The sequence below is a fragment of the Berghia stephanieae genome, chromosome 4 (genome assembly GCF_034508935.2).
Source record: "Berghia stephanieae isolate SIO BIC M18660-M18661 chromosome 4, UCSD_Bste_1.3, whole genome shotgun sequence".
NCBI classification, from domain to species: Eukaryota; Metazoa; Mollusca; class Gastropoda; order Nudibranchia; family Aeolidiidae; genus Berghia; species Berghia stephanieae.
Genome location: NC_088363.1, coordinates 25580212 through 25586211, shown reverse-complemented (window position 1 = coordinate 25586211; position 6000 = coordinate 25580212). Strand labels below are relative to the sequence as shown.

Below are 6000 nucleotides of genomic sequence, written 5' to 3'. Positions count from 1 at the left end.
TGAGAGATAACAGCTTAGGGTTTTCTCGATCGAGTCCGTTCAATATTGTCGCTTGAAGATAAGTATTGTGGAGAAAAAAATGTATCTTGATGGGTTATAGGTTAATGGATACAATACAATATTGTAAAAGTCTTCAAGGTTTGAACTTCCTTCCTTTCTCTTTCGTCGGTGGACACTTATACCTTTTGTACTGGTGAAACAAAATTGATAGAAAAAGTTATGCAAATTTCCATAGCGTTTGGTTCGGCCATATATACCAGGTGACTACTAAAAATGTAGCTTAACAATGTGACTTTTCGCAAATTATGTCGGGGTGACGTGTTCTTATTTGCAGGTCTGATAACCAAATGCAATTGTAGGCTTGTTTTAACATAGTTAATTTGAACATTATGTTGCTTTGGTTTACAACAATAAGCCCATAACTGCATGTCATGTATATTGTGTGCCTAGAGTTTTATTGTGTGGGACAGGCTCAACATAAATGAATTACATTATTATTATTATTATTATTATTATTATTATTATTATTATTATTATTATTATTATTATTATTATTATTATTATTACATATATGAAGCCAAATTAATGTATTTCATTGAGAAAAATAAAAATTGCCTCTTGAATTGATAAAATACTAAAATTTTCCATTACTGTTTTTTTTTTAAAACTTGAAATTCATTTTTCGCCGTGTAAAGCGCTTTGAGCACATTTAATGGATATTGCCTGTATAAAAATTCAATTTTTATCTTTTTTTCAATTTTTGTGGTTTTTCGGTATCTAGTACATTACGACTTAATACCAATTTTTGAGGCGGTGGTTTACAAATGCTTATAACTTCGACTAACATTGAACCAATCAACATCAAGGTTGGACAAAATGCATATTATCTACCTGCATTTTGATTAATATTAATTGGAAAACAACTATATTACGGTCTCCTTGTCGTAATGGAAATACTCTCAAACCAACGCAAAATATTGTCCATCACAGCAATGTTAAATCAAGCCCATATTTGCGATCGATTATCAGACCTGCAAAATATGTGCACATTGGGTTAAACAACTCAATATTAGTGTTTACTAAATAGAAGGAGGAATTATTATTAGGATTAAATCAATGTATTTTGGTGATGGAGGGTACCCTTGAATGAGGAAAAAGAAGAGGAAGATAAAGGAAAGTTTGGATGGACAATATCAAGGAATGGACTGGAATGAAGATGGAAGAACTCTTGAAGAAGGCCAACAATAGAGAAGAATGGCGGAGAGTTGTGAGAGCTGCATGCCGTGTATCCATCCCCCCGACTCCGACGATCATCAGATCACGGGATGAATGAATGAATGAATGAATGAATGAATGGATTTTGCTGTAAATTTGACGAAAATAATATGGAGAAAGGTTGCATTATCCAGTAAGCTTTGGTATTGTTACAAACATTGTATAAATTAATGGTTACGAGGATTTTGTGGATTGCTTTTTATAGTGGTCACATCGCTACTCACGATTACACACAGGACAACACTTTGGAAGGAAATGAACAATTTAGTTTTTCTAAATTACTTTTTTTATTCGAGTTGAGCGCATTTTGATGACGCAATAAGAATTGAATTCATGACGCAGTATTCTTTACTTCAGATAAAGATCTGAACAAGTGTGTATGGAAGGTGCCAAACAAAGCAAGAAAGAAAAATACAAGAAAAAGAAACATCCCCCCCAAAAAAATCAGTCTACCTCAACTGGGGATCGAACCTCAGGACTATGTGTGTTTGTTCTACTGTTTATAACCTTAGGTCGGATGTGACTGTTCCTTAATTTCTTAATTTGATATTCTTTACTTCCCTGCCCTTCCCTTTTCGGTCCGTCTGTCTGACTGCCCGTTCGTCTCTCTCCCTCTCTCTCTCTCTCTCTCTCTCTCTCTCTCTCTCTCTCTCTCTCTCTCTCTCTCTCTCTCATTACTCTAAGCAAGGAAAAGGCTATGCAAAACAGATGCATGAAAAAACAAGTTGCCGTATATATCATTTTCTCCCTATTAAAACAAAGCTATGGGTGCTTGCTCTACTTGAAGTATGAAATAAGACGAAGGCTTATTTAATTTTCAACTCAATTTTAAAAAGATTTTTCATCTTTAAATTAGATTTACCCTTATTTTTTCTACGTGACTTTTCTAAATGTTGCACTCCAAATAAAATCCTCGCAACAATGTTGTTTGACGCGGCTCTTGCATTTTCAAAACTATAACAGATAGGAAGTTGACAAAGGTATCAAAACAAAGCTCAGTTTATCTCCTTTCCGTCTATCATTATGAATTTCAGCATAGTCACAGTTCCCATCCACACAGAGCAGCCAACGATGCATCAGCTATTGCATCGCGTCGAGGAGTAAACTCGGCCTACACCTCACCATAACTGCCTAACTTTTGCCCCTTGGGGTGTCTCTTAAGTTTTAAGAAAAGGAAAAAGTCACTTGGAGCTAAATTGGAATTGAAAAAGGGGTGTTCAACGATTTCAAGAAAACGTCCTCTTTCAGTGTGAGCATGCGTTAGTGTGAGCATTCTCGATATTCAACTGGCACATATCTTTCTGTAACCCAGAATTTCTCGAACGATGTATCCAACTCTTCTCTTTGAAATTCCAAGCCTTTGTGAAATGTCAGATTGTGTTATCCAGCGATTAGCTCGATTAAGTTCGTAAATTCTTTTCTTGATTCGCTGCGGTTGATGAACTTTGGGGACGACCACTGCGAGCCTGCTCATGACTGTTGATGGAGACAGCATCAGTTCCAGTAAAGAACTTAACCAACCTTTGAACTGTTCGAATACCAACTCACGTGTCACCATAAACACGTTTCAGTCTATTATGAATGTTTACGGGTGCACATCTCTCTGCAGTAAGGAACTCAGTCACTGGACTCTGTTTATTGCATACTTTTGTGTGATTCCTTCAACCGACATATTTGAGTAGGGGTTCTTTCGAATAAAATAAATTAAAATCAAGAAATAGCCCTAAACTAAATTTGGTGACCTGATAGAAGAATAAATTACGCACGTGTTGATGTATAGTTTATACCAGTGAGTTCAATACAATCGGAAATATTCAGTAGGCGTCAAGACTTTTCATTCAAGCGCAGATGTGACAATAATTGGCTTTGACGGATATTGTATGCGTATAACTCGGACGCTTATCAGACGTCTTTGACTACATGAAATGGAAAGCTGGTTCCATGGAAGGAAAATATTGAAACGGTGCAGAAGCGAATTGAGCATAGTAAAATCGGAAATGCGTTATCTTCATTTATTTGTTAGGTCTTAACTTGACGACTGACGAGGACTCGTCGTGTATGTATGTATGTATCAATATTGAAACAGTTGTGCTTGTCGCTCCCCCCACCCCCTTACACACAATAATATACACACATTCTAAAAACAATATATACACTAGAACATTGATATTGCGCAATATCCACTGACTATGCTCATGACACTTAAAAAGGGCTCCTAAGCCAATAGCAACATGAAAGATGAGGAATGATGTCTGCTGGGCGAGATAACATTTTCCTCCAACATAGACAACACTGTTTCCGGTCAGGTACTCATTTTACACTGGGTTAGGGTGAGAGAATGTGTTTTCGATCCATGCCGCCTTAAATAAACAGCCAGCAACCGCCCATGGTGTTTGTCTATGTTTTGCTTATTATCCTTAAAAATTCAAGAGCGAGTACCGGGTGCATGATGAATCTGAAAACTGGTGTTAAAGTTTAAAAGCACTTGAGAGATGGATGTCATATCACAGATGGTTTTCACTATTTGCAATTATCTCACTGCCCTTCAAAACGGTGCATTTACTTCTCCAACATTTTATACGGTTATTGGGGAATACATTTGCTGCCCAATTCAGTCCCCTGATTACGTAGTGATCAAATGATTACAAGGAGGAAACACAAGGGAATTGTCATTGTCATCTAAGCGTTGTGTCTTGTTCGCATGAATCGGTGTAATTTTTTATTTTTACTCGTAGAAACCACTAGTCTGTGAGAAATGTTTACGTCTAAGTTGTTCTTACAATAGTATTCACTGTCTTGGGCACAACAAAGTGAAATAATCGGTGACAAACGCTTTCCCTTACTACTGCTTTCAGTCGCTGTCCTTTTGAATGCTGGTTAAGTACCTATTCAAATCCAGTAGTACTCGTTACTCGTTACTGGAACACAATGCCGGGGATTGAAAAGCATACAGGCTGTGTTCATTGTATTTTTGATCCTTGATGATGAATACTGAGTAAAATAAGCACAATGCAATGGATAACCGGAGACTAAAATGACAATTTGGAGACATGAAACTTAATGGCTCCTTCAATGTCAAGTCGGTAAACATGATATCTGTACATTGATGGTGTGTATTTAAATAAAATACCGTTATATCAATCGTACAAATACACAAAAAGTAAGTCTGAGAGAATTTAGTGAGAAGAAATCACCCAACTGAATATAGAAAGCTGCGAAAACTCGCGTCTACTTCGAATTGTATTACAATATAAACATTATGAGCGAGATGATGTTTACCGATTTGACACAACCTGGCAAATTCATCTTCCGCTTTTAAAACCCAATTGCCACTCCAGAAGTTTCGTGTACATCGCTGTATCCGGGGATAACCAGAAAAGCTGCCTCCGCAAAAGTAGTGACGTTGTACTTAAACGATACAATACTACTTTAAATTCCCGAGAAAAAAAAACCCAAAACAAACAAACAAACAACCCCTCCCCCCCCCCCCCCCCCCCCCCCCCCCCAGAAAAACAAAAACAAAAACAAAAACAAAAACAAACCCCAAAGCAAAACGGGAATTCCCATTATTCTATCCACGGCAACAAATAGAACATTAGCATTAATTTTGGAAACTTCCAAAGCCATGCATTTATTGTTGAGCCCAGATATAGGATTTAAATTGGGTCGACTATATCAAAATCTAAAGAGGGAACGAGGCGAAAGGGGGGGGGGGGGGGGGTAACCTATTGTAAAACATATATTCAAAATACAATTGGTGAAATGAAAAGTCTACTTGTTACGTTTTCTATTGATGTTTTAAGGGACAGTGTTTTTGTTTTAATTTTTAAATTATAATATTAACTATAACGCCTTTAATGAGACGGCATAAGGTGTTGTCTCCCTTTGAAAGGGAGGCAATGTCATAACAAAAAACAGTATTTGATCATATTTTTAGTTTAACTAAATATTTTGTCGACTCTAAGCGCCAAAACATTTGTAATGAGAATAAGACAAATGTATTAAAATAGGTTCTTAACCTTAATGGTTTTAACCTTGTAATCTATTTTTTTTAAAAGTACCTTCCGCTATTATGAATTCAAATAAGCAACATTACTTTTATATTATGTCAAATGTAGGGATGATATATACGCCTTAATTCCATGAATAATATGCCCGGATGATCCTCAGTGGTCTGGGGTGCAGGCTTCAAACCTGTAGCCGACTGACGTCGGAGTGGTTCAATTCCACCTTTCGGGCGAGTTATTATTTTGTTTAAAAAGACCATGACAATGTTAAATTCTTCATCACATTTATGTATAGATAGTTCGAAGTTGACTTCACTCAGGTCTTTGATATTGATTTTTTTTGCCATCCGCGTTTATGAGTAATTTTCACTAAACTGTATTAACCTGACTATAAACGATCGTGTTTACACACATTTTTGTGTGTTGAACTGTTGAATACAACTCACGATTTGTTTTCTTTTGTGGCCATTTTTTGGTCAGTGTCACGCTATAGATAGTATGCGCTTGGCTAAGAAGCTCATAACATTGTCATCCGGAAGTATAATGGACCAACACACAAAACTGTGTGTATCCATGAACGTTTATATTCGTGTTAAAACAGTTCGGTGAGCATTACTCATAAACGTGGATGGCAACAAATAATAACAAAGACCTGAGTGACGTCATCTTCGAACTATCTATAAGTTAACGTCGGCTACGGGCAGACTATGGATAGTAT

At 36.6% G+C, this 6000-nt stretch overlaps 1 non-coding gene across 1 annotated transcript; it reads left to right on the top strand.

Annotated features, from left to right (window-relative positions):
• Positions 1 to 5428: 5428 nt before the first annotated feature.
• On the top strand, positions 5429 to 5515 carry Trnastop-uca (transfer RNA opal suppressor (anticodon UCA)). The gene has a single exon. It is a non-coding gene; the product is annotated as a tRNA-Sec (tRNA).
• The last annotated feature ends 485 nt before the right edge of the window (positions 5516 to 6000 follow it).